Genomic DNA, 14,323 nt, shown 5'->3' with positions numbered 1-14,323 from the left:
AGGGGAGTGCGGAGGCCGTGATGTGAGGAGGAGAGTGTGGGGTTGTGAGGAGGAGAGTGCGGGGTTATGAGAAGGGGAGTGCGGGGTTGTGAGGGGGAGAGTGCGGGGCTGTGAGGAGGAGGGTGCGGGGCTGTGAGGAGGAGAGTGGGGGGTTTTGAGGAGGAGAGTGCGGGGTTGTGAGGAGGAGAGTGCGTGGTTGTGAGGTGGAGGGTGCGGGGTTGTGAGGAGGAGAGAGGGGGGTTGTGAGGAGGAGAGTGCGGGACTGTGAGGAGGAGAGTGGGGGGTTGTGAGGAGGAGAGTGCGGGGCTGTGAGGAGGAGAGTGCGGGGTTGTGAGGTGGACATTGCGGGTTTGTGAGGAGGAGAGTGCGGGTTTGTGAGGAGGAGAGTGCGGAGTTATGAGGAGGAGAGTGCGGGGTTGTGAGGTGGTGAGTGCGGGGTTGTGAGGAGGAGAGTGCGGGGTTGTGAGGGGGAGAGTGCGAGGTTGTGAGGAGGAGAGTGCGGGGTTGTCAGGAGGAGAGTGCGGGTTTGTGAGGAGGAGAGTTCGCGGTTGTGAGGAGGAGAGTGCGGGGTTCTGAGGAGGAGAGTGCGTGGTTGAGACGAGGAGAGTGAGGGTTGTGAGGAGGAGAGTGCGGGGTTGTGAGGAGGAGAGTGCGGGGTTGTGAGGAGGAGAGTGTGGGTTGTGAGGAGGAGAGTGCGGGGTTGGGAGGAGGAGAGTGCGGGGTTGTGAGGAGGAGAGTGTGGGTTGTGAGGAGGAGAGTGCGGGGTTGTGAGGAGGAGAGTGCGGGGGTTGTGAGGAGGAGAGTGCGGGGTTGTGAGGAGGAGAGTGCGGGATTGTGAGGAGGAGAGTGCGGGATTGTGAGGAGGAGAGTGTCGGTTGTGAGGAGGAGAGTGCGGGGTTGTGAGGAGGAGAGTGTGGGTTGTGAGGAGGAGAGTGCGGGGTTGTGAGGAGGAGAGTGCGGGGTTGTGAGGGGGAGAGTGCGGGGCTGTGAGGAGGAGAGTGCGGGGTTGTGAGGAGGAGAGTGTGGGTTGTGAGGAGGAGAGTGCGGGGTTGTGAGGGGGAGAGTGCGGGGCTGTGAGGAGGAGGGTGCGGGGTTGTGAGGAGGAGAGTGCGGGGGTTGTGAGGAGGAGAGTGCGGGGTTGTGAGGAGGAGAGTGCGGGATTGTGAGGAGGAGAGTGTCGGTTGTGAGGAGGAGAGTGCGGGGTTGTGAGGAGGAGAGTGCGGGGTTGTGAGGAGGAGGGTGCGGGGTTGTGAGGAGGAGAGTGGGGGGTTGTGAGGAGGAGAGTGCGGGGTTGTGAGGAGGAGAGTGCGGGATTGTGAGGAGGAGAGTGTCGGTTGTGAGGAGGAGAGTGCGGGGTTGTGAGGAGGAGAGTGCGGGGTTGTGAGGAGGAGAGTGCGGGGCTGTGAGGAGGAGAGTGGGGGTTGTGAGGAGGAGAGTGCGGGGTTGTGAGGAGGAGAGTGCGTGGTTGTGAGGTGGAGGGTGCGGGGTTGTGAGGAGGAGAGTGGGGGGTTGTGAGGAGGAGAGTGCGGGGTTGTGAGGAGGAGAGTGCGGGACTGTGAGGAGGAGAGTGCGGGGTTGTGAGGAGGAGAGTGAGGGGTTGTGAGGAGGAGAGTGCGGGGTTGAGAGGAGGAGAGTGAGCGGTTGTGAGGAGGAGAGTGCGGGGTTGTGAGGAGGAGAGTGCGGGGTTGAGAGGAGGAGAGTGAGGGGTTGTGAGGAGGAGAGTGAGCGGTTGTGAGGAGGAGAGTGAGCGGTTGTGAGGAGGAGAGTGCGGGGTTGAGAGGAGGAGAGTGTGCGGTTGTGAGGAGGAGAGTGCGGGGTTGAGAGGAGGAGAGTGAGCGGTTGTGAGGATGAGAGTGCGGGGTTGAGAGGAGGAGAGTGAGGGGTTGTGAGGAGGAGAGTGCGGGGTTGAGAGGAGGAGAGTGCGGGGTTGTGAGGAGGAGAGTGTGCGGTTGTGAGGAGGAGAGTGCGGGGTTGCCAGGAGGAGGGTGCCGGGTTGTGAGGAGGAGGGTGCGGGGTTGTGAGGAGGAGAGTGCGGGGTTGTGAGGAGGAGAGTGCAGGGTTGTGAGAAGGGGAGTGCGGAGGCCGTGATGTGAGGAGGAGAGTGCGGGGTTGTGAAGAGGGGAATGCGGGGTTGTGAGCAGGAGTGTGCGGGGTTGTGAGTGGGAGAGTGCGAGTTTGTGAGGAGGAGAGTTCGCGGCTGTGAAGAGGAGAGTTCGGTGTTGCGAGGAGGAGAGTGCGGGGTTGTGAGGAGGAGAGTGCGGGGTTGTGAGGAGGAGAGTACGGGGCTGTGAGGAGTAGAGTGCGGGGTTGAGAGGAGGAGAGTGCGGGGTTCTGAGGAGGAGAGTGCGTGGTTGAGAGGAGGAGAGTGAGGGTTTGTGAGGAGGAGGGTGTGGTGTTGTGAGGGGGAGAGTGCGGGGCTGTGAGGAGGAGGGTGCGGGGTTGTGAGGAGGAGAGTGTGGGTTGTGAGGAGGAGAGTGCGGGGTTGTGAGGAGGAGAGTGTGGGTTGTGAGGAGGAGAGTGCGGGGTAGTGAGGAGGAGAGTGCGGGGTTGTGAGGAGGAGAGTGCGGGGTAGTGAGGAGGAGAGTGCGGGGTTGTGAGGAGGAGAGTGCGGGGTTGTGAGGAGGAGAGTGCGTGGTTGTGAGGTGGAGGGTGCGGGGTTGTGAGGAGGAGAGTGCGGGGCTGTGAGGAGGAGAGTGGGGGGTTGTGAGGAGGAGAGTGCGGGACTGTGAGGAGGAGAGTGGGGGGTTGTGAGGAGGAGAGTGCGGGGCTGTGAGGAGGAGAGTGCGGGGTTGAGAGGAGGAGAGTGAGCGGTTGTGAGGAGGAGAGTGCGGGACTGTGAGGAGGAGAGTGCGGGGTTGTGAGGAGGAGAGTGCGGGGCTGTGAAGAGCAGAGTGCGGGGTTGTGAGGAGGAGAGTGCGGGGTTGTGAGGAGGAGAGTGCGGGGTTGTGAGGTGGAGGGTGCGGGGTTGTGAAGAGCAGAGTGCGGGGCTGTGAGGAGGAGAGTGCAGGGTTGTGAGGTGGAGGGTACAGGGTTGTGAGGAGGAGAGTGCGGGGTTGTGAGAAGGGGAGTGCGGAGGCCGTGATGTGAGGAGGAGAGTGCGGGGTTGTGAGGAGGAGAGTGCGGGGTTGTGAGGTGGAGGGTGCGGGGTTGTGAAGAGCAGAGTGCGGGGTTGTGAGGAGGAGAGTGCGAAGTTGTGAGGAGGAGAGTGCAGGGCTGTGAGGAGGAGAGTGCGGGGTTGTGAGGAGGAGAGTGCGGGGTTGTGAGGAGGGGAGTGCGGGGTTGTGAGGAGGAGAGTGCAGGGCTGTGAGGAGGAGAGTGCGGGGTTGTGAGGAGGAGAGTGCGGGGTTGTGAGGAGGAGAGTGCTGGGCTGTGAGGAGGAGAGTGCGGGGTTGTGAGGAGGAGAGTGCGGGGTTGTGAGGAGGAGAGTGCGGGGTTGTGAGGAGGAGAGTGCGGGGTTGTGAGGAGGAGAGTGCGGGGTTGTGAGGAGGAGAGTGCGGGGTTGTGAGGAGGAGAGTTCGCGGCTGTGAGGAGGAGAGTTAGGGGTTGCGAGGAGGAGAGTGCGGGGCTGTGAGTTGGAGAGTGCGGGACTGTGAGGAGGAGAGTGCGGGGTTGTGAGGAGGAGAGTGCGGGGTTGTGAGGAGGAGAGTGCGGGGTTGTGAGGAGAAGAGTGCGGGGTTGTGAGGAGGAGAGTGCGGGGTTGTGAGGAGGAGCGTGCGGGGTTGTGAGGAGGAGAGTGCGGGGCTGTGAGTTGGAGAGTGCGGGACTGTGAGGAGGAGAGTGCGGGGTTGTGAGGAGGAGAGTTAGGGGTTGCGAGGAGGAGAGTGCGGGGTTGTGAGGAGGAGAGTGCGGGGTTCTGAGGAGGAGAGTGCGTGGTTGAGAGGAGAAGGGTGAGGGTTTGTGAGGAGGAGGGTGCGGTGTTGTGAGGGGGAGAGTGCGGGGCTGTGAGGAGGAGAGTGCGGGGCTGTGAGTTGGAGAGTGCGGGGTTGTGAGGAGGAGAGTGCGGGGTTGTGAGGAGGAGAGTGCGGAGTTATGAGGAGGAGAGTGCGGGGTTGTGAGGTGGTGAGTGCGGGGTTGTGAGGAGGAGAGTGCGGGGTTGTGAGGGGGAGAGTGCGAGGTTGTGAGGAGGAGAGTGCGGGGTTGTCAGGAGGAGAGTGCGGGGTTGTGAGGAGGAGAGTTCGCGGTTGTGAGGAGGAGAGTGCGGGGTTCTGAGGAGGAGAGTGCGTGGTTGAGACGAGGAGAATGAGGGTTTGTGAGGAGGGTGTGGTGTTGTGAGGAGGAGAGTGCGGGGTTGTGAGGAGGAGAGTGTGGGTTGTGAGGAGGAGAGTGCGGGGTTGGGAGGAGGAGAGTGCGGGGTTGTGAGGAGGAGAGTGCGGGGTTGTGAGGAGGAGAGTGTGGGTTGTGAGGAGGAGAGTGCGGGGTTGTGAGGAGGAGAGTGTGGGTTGTGAGGAGGAGAGTGCGGGGTTGTGACGGGGAGAGTGCGGGGCTGTGAGGAGGAGGGTGCGGGGTTGTGAGGAGGAGAGTGCGGGATTGTGAGGAGGAGAGTGTGGGTTGTGAGGAGGAGAGTGCGGGGTTGTGAGGAGGAGAGTGCGGGGTTGTGAGGAGGAGAGTGCGGGGCTGTGAGGAGGAGAGTGGGGGTTGTGAGGAGAGTGTGGGTTGTGAGGAGGAGAGTGCGGGGTTGTGAGGAGGAGAGTGTGGGTTGTGAGGAGGAGAGTGCGGGGTTGTGAGGGGGAGAGTGCGGGGTTGTGAGGTGGTGAGGGCGGGGTTGTGAGGAGGAGAGTGCGGGACTGTGAGGAGGAGAGTGGGGGGTTGTGAGGAGGAGAGTGCGGGGCTGTGAGGAGGAGAGTGCGGGGTTGTGAGGTGGACATTGCGGGGTTGTGAGGAGGAGAGTGCGGGTTTGTGAGGAGGAGAGTGCGGAGTTATGAGGAGGAGAGTGCGGGGTTGTGAGGTGGTGAGTGCGGGGTTGTGAGGAGGAGAGTGCGGGGTTGTGAGGGGGAGAGTGCGAGGTTGTGAGGAGGAGAGTGCGGGGTTGTCAGGAGGAGAGTGCGGGGTTGTGAGGAGGAGAGTGCGGGGTTCTGAGGAGGAGAGTGCGTGGTTGAGACGAGGAGAGTGAGGGTCTGTGAGGAGGAGGGTGTGGCGTTGTGAGGAGGAGAGTGCGGGGTTGTGAGGAGGAGAGTGTGGGATGTGAGGAGGAGAGTACGGGGTTGTGAGGGGGAGAGTGCGGGTCTGTGAGGAGGAGGGTGCGGGGTTGTGAGGAGGAGAGTGCGGGATTGTGAGGAGGAGAGTGTGGGTTGTGAGGAGGAGAGTGCGGGGTTGTGAGGAGGAGAGTGCGAGGTTGTGAGGAGGAGAGTGCGGGGCTGTGAGGAGGAGAGTGGGGGTTGTGAGGAGGAGAGTGCGGGGTTGTGAGGAGGAGAGTGCGTGGTTGTGAGGTGGAGGGTGCGGGGTTGTGAGGAGGAGAGTGGGGGGTTGTGAGGAGGAGAGTGCGGGGTTGTGAGAAGGGGAGTGCGGAGGCCGTGATGTGAGGAGGAGAGTGTGGGGTTGTGAGGAGGAGAGTGCGGGGTTATGAGAAGGGGAGTGCGGGGTTGTGAGGGGGAGAGTGCGGGGCTGTGAGGAGGAGGGTGCGGGGCTGTGAGGAGGAGAGTGGGGGGTTTTGAGGAGGAGAGTGCGGGGTTGTGAGGAGGAGAGTGCGTGGTTGTGAGGTGGAGGGTGCGGGGTTGTGAGGAGGAGAGAGGGGGGTTGTGAGGAGGAGAGTGCGGGACTGTGAGGAGGAGAGTGGGGGGTTGTGAGGAGGAGAGTGCGGGGCTGTGAGGAGGAGAGTGCGGGGTTGTGAGGTGGACATTGCGGGTTTGTGAGGAGGAGAGTGCGGGTTTGTGAGGAGGAGAGTGCGGAGTTATGAGGAGGAGAGTGCGGGGTTGTGAGGTGGTGAGTGCGGGGTTGTGAGGAGGAGAGTGCGGGGTTGTGAGGGGGAGAGTGCGAGGTTGTGAGGAGGAGAGTGCGGGGTTGTCAGGAGGAGAGTGCGGGTTTGTGAGGAGGAGAGTTCGCGGTTGTGAGGAGGAGAGTGCGGGGTTCTGAGGAGGAGAGTGCGTGGTTGAGACGAGGAGAGTGAGGGTTGTGAGGAGGAGAGTGCGGGGTTGTGAGGAGGAGAGTGCGGGGTTGTGAGGAGGAGAGTGTGGGTTGTGAGGAGGAGAGTGCGGGGTTGGGAGGAGGAGAGTGCGGGGTTGTGAGGAGGAGAGTGCGGGGTTGTGAGGAGGAGAGTGTGGGTTGTGAGGAGGAGAGTGCGGGGTTGTGAGGAGGAGAGTGTGGGTTGTGAGGAGGAGAGTGCGGGGTTGTGAGGGGGAGAGTGCGGGGCTGTGAGGAGGAGAGTGCGGGGTTGTGAGGAGGAGAGTGCGGGATTGTGAGGAGGAGAGTGCGTGGTTGTGAGGAGGAGAGTGCGTGGTTGTGAGGAGGAGAGTGCGCGGTTGTGAGGAGGAGAGTGCGGGGCTGTGAGGAGGAGAGTGGGGGTTGTGAGGAGGAGAGTGCGGGGTTGTGAGGAGGAGAGTGCGTGGTTGTGAGGTGGAGGGTGCGGGGTTGTGAGGAGGAGAGTGGGGGGTTGTGAGGAGGAGAGTGCGGGGTTGTGAGGAGGAGAGTGCGGGACTGTGAGGAGGAGAGTGCGGGGTTGAGAGGAGGAGAGTGCGGGATTGTGAGGAGGAGAGTGCGGGGTTGTGAGGGGGAGAGTGCGGGGCTGTGAGGAGGAGGGTGCGGGGTTGTGAGGAGGAGAGTGCGGGATTGTGAGGAGGAGAGTGTCGGTTGTGAGGAGGAGAGTGCGGGGTTGTGAGGAGGAGAGTGCGGGGTTGTGAGGAGGAGAGTGCGGGGCTGTGAGGAGGAGAGTGGGGGTTGTGAGGAGGAGAGTGCGGGGTTGTGAGGAGGAGAGTGCGTGGTTGTGAGGTGGAGGGTGCGGGGTTGTGAGGAGGAGAGTGCGGGGTTGTGAGGAGGAGAGTGCGGGACTGTGAGGAGGAGAGTGCGGGGTTGTGAGGAGGAGAGTGAGGGGTTGTGAGGAGGAGAGTGGGGGGTTGAGAGGAGGAGAGTGAGCGGTTGTGAGGAGGAGAGTGCGGGGTTGTGAGGAGGAGAGTGCGGGGTTGAGAGGAGGAGAGTGAGGGGTTGTGAGGAGGAGAGTGCGGGGTTGTGAGGAGGAGAGTGCGGGGTTGAGAGGAGGAGAGTGAGGGGTTGTGAGGAGGAGAGTGAGCGGTTGTGAGGAGGAGAGTGAGCGGTTGTGAGGAGGAGAGTGCGGGGTTGAGAGGAGGAGAGTGTGCGGTTGTGAGGAGGAGAGTGCGGGGTTGAGAGGAGGAGAGTGAGCGGTTGTGAGGATGAGAGTGCGGGGTTGAGAGGAGGAGAGTGAGGGGTTGTGAGGAGGAGAGTGCGGGGTTGAGAGGAGGAGAGTGCGGGGTTGTGAGGAGGAGAGTGTGCGGTTGTGAGGAGGAGAGTGCGGGACTGTGAGGAGGAGAGTGCGGGGTTGCCAGGAGGAGGGTGCCGGGTTGTGAGGAGGAGGGTGCGGGGTTGTGAGGAGGAGAGTGCGGGGTTGTGAGGAGGAGAGTGCAGGGTTGTGAGAAGGGGAGTGCGGAGGCCGTGATGTGAGGAGGAGAGTGCGGGGTTGTGAAGAGGGGAATGCGGGGTTGTGAGCAGGAGTGTGCGGGGTTGTGAGTGGGAGAGTGCGAGTTTGTGAGGAGGAGAGTTCGCGGCTGTGAAGAGGAGAGTTCGGTGTTGCGAGGAGGAGAGTGCGGGGTTGTGAGGAGGAGAGTGCGGGGTTGTGAGGAGGAGAGTGCGAGGTTGTCAGGAGGAGAGTGCGGGGTAGTGAGGAGGAGAGTGCGGGGTTGTGAGGAGGAGAGTGCGGGGTTGTGAGGAGGAGAGTGCGTGGTTGTGAGGTGGAGGGTGCGGGGTTGTGAGGAGGAGAGTGCGGGGCTGTGAGGAGGAGAGTGGGGGGTTGTGAGGAGGAGAGTGCGGGACTGTGAGGAGGAGAGTGGGGGGTTGTGAGGAGGAGAGTGCGGGGCTGTGAGGAGGAGAGTGCGGGGTTGAGAGGAGGAGAGTGAGCGGTTGTGAGGAGGAGAGTGCGGGACTGTGAGGAGGAGAGTGCGGGGTTGTGAGGAGGAGAGTGCGGGGCTGTGAAGAGCAGAGTGCGGGGTTGTGAGGAGGAGAGTGCGGGGTTGTGAGGAGGAGGGTGCGGGGTTGTGAAGAGCAGAGTGCGGGGCTGTGAGGAGGAGAGTGCAGGGTTGTGAGGTGGAGGGTACAGGGTTGTGAGGAGGAGAGTGCGGGGTTGTGAGAAGGGGAGTGCGGAGGCCGTGATGTGAGGAGGAGAGTGCGGGGTTGTGAGGAGGAGAGTGCGGGGTTGTGAGGTGGAGGGTGCGGGGTTGTGAAGAGCAGAGTGCGGGGCTGTGAGGAGGAGAGTGCGGGGTTGAGAGGAGGAGAGTGAGCGGTTGTGAGGAGGAGAGTGCGGGACTGTGAGGAGGAGAGTGCGGGGTTGTGAGGAGGAGAGTGCGGGATTGTGAGGAGGAGAGTGCTGGGCTGTGAGGAGGAGAGTGCGGGGTTGTGAGGAGGAGAGTGCGGGGCTGTGAAGAGCAGAGTGCGGGGTTGTGAGGAGGAGAGTGCGGGGTTGTGAGGAGGAGAGTGCGGGGTTGTGAGGTGGAGAGTGCGGGGTTGTGAAGAGCAGAGTGCGGGGCTGTGAGGAGGAGAGTGCAGGGTTGTGAGGTGGAGGGTACAGGGTTGTGAGGAGGAGAGTGCGGGGTTGTGAGAAGGGGAGTGCGGAGGCCGTGATGTGAGGAGGAGAGTGCGGGGTTGTGAGGAGGAGAGTGCGGGGTTGTGAGGTGGAGGGTGCGGGGTTGTGAAGAGCAGAGTGCGGGGCTGTGAGGAGGAGAGTGCGGGGTTGAGAGGAGGAGAGTGAGCGGTTGTGAGGAGGAGAGTGCGGGACTGTGAGGAGGAGAGTGCGGGGTTGTGAGGAGGAGAGTGCGGGGCTGTGAAGAGCAGAGTGCGGGGTTGTGAGGAGGAGAGTGCGGGGTTGTGAGGAGGAGAGTGCGGGGTTGTGAGGTGGAGGGTGCGGGGTTGTGAAGAGCAGAGTGCGGGGCTGTGAGGAGGAGAGTGCAGGGTTGTGAGGTGGAGGGTACAGGGTTGTGAGGAGGAGAGTGCGGGGTTGTGAGAAGGGGAGTGCGGAGGCCGTGATGTGAGGAGGAGAGTGCGGGGTTGTGAGGAGGAGAGTGCGGGGTTGTGAGGTGGAGGGTGCGGGGTTGTGAAGAGCAGAGTGCGGGGTTGTGAGGAGGAGAGTGCGAAGTTGTGAGGAGGAGAGTGCAGGGCTGTGAGGAGGAGAGTGCGGGGTTGTGAGGAGGAGAGTGCGGGGTTGTGAGGAGGGGAGTGCGGGGTTGTGAGGAGGAGAGTGCAGGGCTGTGAGGAGGAGAGTGCGGGGTTGTGAGGAGGAGAGTGCGGGGTTGTGAGGAGGAGAGTGCTGGGCTGTGAGGAGGAGAGTGCGGGGTTGTGAGGAGGAGAGTGCGGGGTTGTGAGGAGGAGAGTGCGGGGTTGTGAGGAGGAGAGTGCGGGGTTGTGAGGAGGAGAGTGCGGGGTTGTGAGGAGGAGAGTGCGGGGTTGTGAGGAGGAGAGTTCGCGGCTGTGAGGAGGAGAGTTAGGGGTTGCGAGGAGGAGAGTGCGGGGCTGTGAGTTGGAGAGTGCGGGACTGTGAGGAGGAGAGTGCGGGGTTGTGAGGAGGAGAGTGCGGGGTTGTGAGGAGGAGAGTGCGGGGTTGTGAGGAGAAGAGTGCGGGGTTGTGAGGAGGAGAGTGCGGGGTTGTGAGGAGGAGAGTGTGGGATGTGAGGAGGAGAGTACGGGGTTGTGAGGGGGAGAGTGCGGGTCTGTGAGGAGGAGGGTGCGGGGTTGTGAGGAGGAGAGTGCGGGATTGTGAGGAGGAGAGTGTGGGTTGTGAGGAGGAGAGTGCGGGGCTGTGAGGAGGAGAGTGGGGGTTGTGAGGAGGAGAGTGCGGGGTTGTGAGGAGGAGAGTGGGGGGTTGTGAGGAGGAGAGTGCGGGGTTGTGAGAAGGGGAGTGCGGAGGCCGTGATGTGAGGAGGAGAGTGTGGGGTTGTGAGGAGGAGAGTGCGGGGTTATGAGAAGGGGAGTGCGGGGTTGTGAGGGGGAGAGTGCGGGGCTGTGAGGAGGAGGGTGCGGGGCTGTGAGGAGGAGAGTGGGGGGTTTTGAGGAGGAGAGTGCGGGGTTGTGAGGAGGAGAGTGCGTGGTTGTGAGGTGGAGGGTGCGGGGTTGTGAGGAGGAGAGAGGGGGGTTGTGAGGAGGAGAGTGCGGGACTGTGAGGAGGAGAGTGGGGGGTTGTGAGGAGGAGAGTGCGGGGCTGTGAGGAGGAGAGTGCGGGGTTGTGAGGTGGACATTGCGGGTTTGTGAGGAGGAGAGTGCGGGTTTGTGAGGAGGAGAGTGCGGAGTTATGAGGAGGAGAGTGCGGGGTTGTGAGGTGGTGAGTGCGGGGTTGTGAGGAGGAGAGTGCGGGGTTGTGAGGGGGAGAGTGCGAGGTTGTGAGGAGGAGAGTGCGGGGTTGTCAGGAGGAGAGTGCGGGTTTGTGAGGAGGAGAGTTCGCGGTTGTGAGGAGGAGAGTGCGGGGTTCTGAGGAGGAGAGTGCGTGGTTGAGACGAGGAGAGTGAGGGTTGTGAGGAGGAGAGTGCGGGGTTGTGAGGAGGAGAGTGCGGGGTTGTGAGGAGGAGAGTGTGGGTTGTGAGGAGGAGAGTGCGGGGTTGGGAGGAGGAGAGTGCGGGGTTGTGAGGAGGAGAGTGTGGGTTGTGAGGAGGAGAGTGCGGGGTTGTGAGGAGGAGAGTGCGGGGGTTGTGAGGAGGAGAGTGCGGGGTTGTGAGGAGGAGAGTGCGGGATTGTGAGGAGGAGAGTGCGGGATTGTGAGGAGGAGAGTGTCGGTTGTGAGGAGGAGAGTGCGGGGTTGTGAGGAGGAGAGTGTGGGTTGTGAGGAGGAGAGTGCGGGGTTGTGAGGAGGAGAGTGCGGGGTTGTGAGGGGGAGAGTGCGGGGCTGTGAGGAGGAGAGTGCGGGGTTGTGAGGAGGAGAGTGTGGGTTGTGAGGAGGAGAGTGCGGGGTTGTGAGGGGGAGAGTGCGGGGCTGTGAGGAGGAGGGTGCGGGGTTGTGAGGAGGAGAGTGCGGGGGTTGTGAGGAGGAGAGTGCGGGGTTGTGAGGAGGAGAGTGCGGGATTGTGAGGAGGAGAGTGTCGGTTGTGAGGAGGAGAGTGCGGGGTTGTGAGGAGGAGAGTGCGGGGTTGTGAGGAGGAGGGTGCGGGGTTGTGAGGAGGAGAGTGGGGGGTTGTGAGGAGGAGAGTGCGGGGTTGTGAGGAGGAGAGTGCGGGATTGTGAGGAGGAGAGTGTCGGTTGTGAGGAGGAGAGTGCGGGGTTGTGAGGAGGAGAGTGCGGGGTTGTGAGGAGGAGAGTGCGGGGCTGTGAGGAGGAGAGTGGGGGTTGTGAGGAGGAGAGTGCGGGGTTGTGAGGAGGAGAGTGCGTGGTTGTGAGGTGGAGGGTGCGGGGTTGTGAGGAGGAGAGTGGGGGGTTGTGAGGAGGAGAGTGCGGGGTTGTGAGGAGGAGAGTGCGGGACTGTGAGGAGGAGAGTGCGGGGTTGTGAGGAGGAGAGTGAGGGGTTGTGAGGAGGAGAGTGCGGGGTTGAGAGGAGGAGAGTGAGCGGTTGTGAGGAGGAGAGTGCGGGGTTGTGAGGAGGAGAGTGCGGGGTTGAGAGGAGGAGAGTGAGGGGTTGTGAGGAGGAGAGTGAGCGGTTGTGAGGAGGAGAGTGAGCGGTTGTGAGGAGGAGAGTGCGGGGTTGAGAGGAGGAGAGTGTGCGGTTGTGAGGAGGAGAGTGCGGGGTTGAGAGGAGGAGAGTGAGCGGTTGTGAGGATGAGAGTGCGGGGTTGAGAGGAGGAGAGTGAGGGGTTGTGAGGAGGAGAGTGCGGGGTTGAGAGGAGGAGAGTGCGGGGTTGTGAGGAGGAGAGTGTGCGGTTGTGAGGAGGAGAGTGCGGGGTTGCCAGGAGGAGGGTGCCGGGTTGTGAGGAGGAGGGTGCGGGGTTGTGAGGAGGAGAGTGCGGGGTTGTGAGGAGGAGAGTGCAGGGTTGTGAGAAGGGGAGTGCGGAGGCCGTGATGTGAGGAGGAGAGTGCGGGGTTGTGAAGAGGGGAATGCGGGGTTGTGAGCAGGAGTGTGCGGGGTTGTGAGTGGGAGAGTGCGAGTTTGTGAGGAGGAGAGTTCGCGGCTGTGAAGAGGAGAGTTCGGTGTTGCGAGGAGGAGAGTGCGGGGTTGTGAGGAGGAGAGTGCGGGGTTGTGAGGAGGAGAGTACGGGGCTGTGAGGAGTAGAGTGCGGGGTTGAGAGGAGGAGAGTGCGGGGTTCTGAGGAGGAGAGTGCGTGGTTGAGAGGAGGAGAGTGAGGGTTTGTGAGGAGGAGGGTGTGGTGTTGTGAGGGGGAGAGTGCGGGGCTGTGAGGAGGAGGGTGCGGGGTTGTGAGGAGGAGAGTGTGGGTTGTGAGGAGGAGAGTGCGGGGTTGTGAGGAGGAGAGTGTGGGTTGTGAGGAGGAGAGTGCGGGGTAGTGAGGAGGAGAGTGCGGGGTTGTGAGGAGGAGAGTGCGGGGTAGTGAGGAGGAGAGTGCGGGGTTGTGAGGAGGAGAGTGCGGGGTTGTGAGGAGGAGAGTGCGTGGTTGTGAGGTGGAGGGTGCGGGGTTGTGAGGAGGAGAGTGCGGGGCTGTGAGGAGGAGAGTGGGGGGTTGTGAGGAGGAGAGTGCGGGACTGTGAGGAGGAGAGTGGGGGGTTGTGAGGAGGAGAGTGCGGGGCTGTGAGGAGGAGAGTGCGGGGTTGAGAGGAGGAGAGTGAGCGGTTGTGAGGAGGAGAGTGCGGGACTGTGAGGAGGAGAGTGCGGGGTTGTGAGGAGGAGAGTGCGGGGCTGTGAAGAGCAGAGTGCGGGGTTGTGAGGAGGAGAGTGCGGGGTTGTGAGGAGGAGAGTGCGGGGTTGTGAGGTGGAGGGTGCGGGGTTGTGAAGAGCAGAGTGCGGGGCTGTGAGGAGGAGAGTGCAGGGTTGTGAGGTGGAGGGTACAGGGTTGTGAGGAGGAGAGTGCGGGGTTGTGAGAAGGGGAGTGCGGAGGCCGTGATGTGAGGAGGAGAGTGCGGGGTTGTGAGGAGGAGAGTGCGGGGTTGTGAGGTGGAGGGTGCGGGGTTGTGAAGAGCAGAGTGCGGGGTTGTGAGGAGGAGAGTGCGAAGTTGTGAGGAGGAGAGTGCAGGGCTGTGAGGAGGAGAGTGCGGGGTTGTGAGGAGGAGAGTGCGGGGTTGTGAGGAGGGGAGTGCGGGGTTGTGAGGAGGAGAGTGCAGGGCTGTGAGGAGGAGAGTGCGGGGTTGTGAGGAGGAGAGTGCGGGGTTGTGAGGAGGAGAGTGCTGGGCTGTGAGGAGGAGAGTGCGGGGTTGTGAGGAGGAGAGTGCGGGGTTGTGAGGAGGAGAGTGCGGGGTTGTGAGGAGGAGAGTGCGGGGTTGTGAGGAGGAGAGTGCGGGGTTGTGAGGAGGAGAGTGCGGGGTTGTGAGGAGGAGAGTTCGCGGCTGTGAGGAGGAGAGTTAGGGGTTGCGAGGAGGAGAGTGCGGGGCTGTGAGTTGGAGAGTGCGGGACTGTGAGGAGGAGAGTGCGGGGTTGTGAGGAGGAGAGTGCGGGGTTGTGAGGAGGAGAGTGCGGGGTTGTGAGGAGAAGAGTGCGGGGTTGTGAGGAGGAGAGTGCGGGGTTGTGAGGAGGAGCGTGCGGGGTTGTGAGGAGGAGAGTGCGGGGCTGTGAGTTGGAGAGTGCGGGACTGTGAGGAGGAGAGTGCGGGGTTGTGAGGAGGAGAGTTAGGGGTTGCGAGGAGGAGAGTGCGGGGTTGTGAGGAGGAGAGTGCGGGGTTCTGAGGAGGAGAGTGCGTGGTTGAGAGGAGAAGGGTGAGGGTTTGTGAGGAGGAGGGTGCGGTGTTGTGAGGGGGAGAGTGCGGGGCTGTGAGGAGGAGAGTGCGGGGCTGTGAGTTGGAGAGTGCGGGGCTGTGAGGAGGAGAGTGCGGGGTTGTGAGGAGGAGAGTGCGGGTTTGTGAGGAGGAGAGTGCGGAGTTATGAGGAGGAGAGTGCGGGGTTGTGAGGTGGTGAGTGCGGGGTTGTGAGGAGGAGAGTGCGGGGTTGTGAGGGGGAGAGTGCGAGGTTGTGAGGAGGAGAGTGCGGGGTTGTCAGGAGGAGAGTGCGGGGTTGTGAGGAGGAGAGTTCGCGGTTGTGAGGAGGAGAGTGCGGGGTTCTGAGGAGGAGAGTGCGTGGTTGAGACGAGGAGAATGAGGGTTTGTGAGGA

Source organism: Pristiophorus japonicus, unplaced genomic scaffold (genome assembly GCF_044704955.1).
Source record: "Pristiophorus japonicus isolate sPriJap1 unplaced genomic scaffold, sPriJap1.hap1 HAP1_SCAFFOLD_213, whole genome shotgun sequence".
Classification (NCBI taxonomy): Eukaryota; Metazoa; Chordata; class Chondrichthyes; family Pristiophoridae; genus Pristiophorus; species Pristiophorus japonicus.
This window is presented reverse-complemented; position numbering follows the sequence as displayed.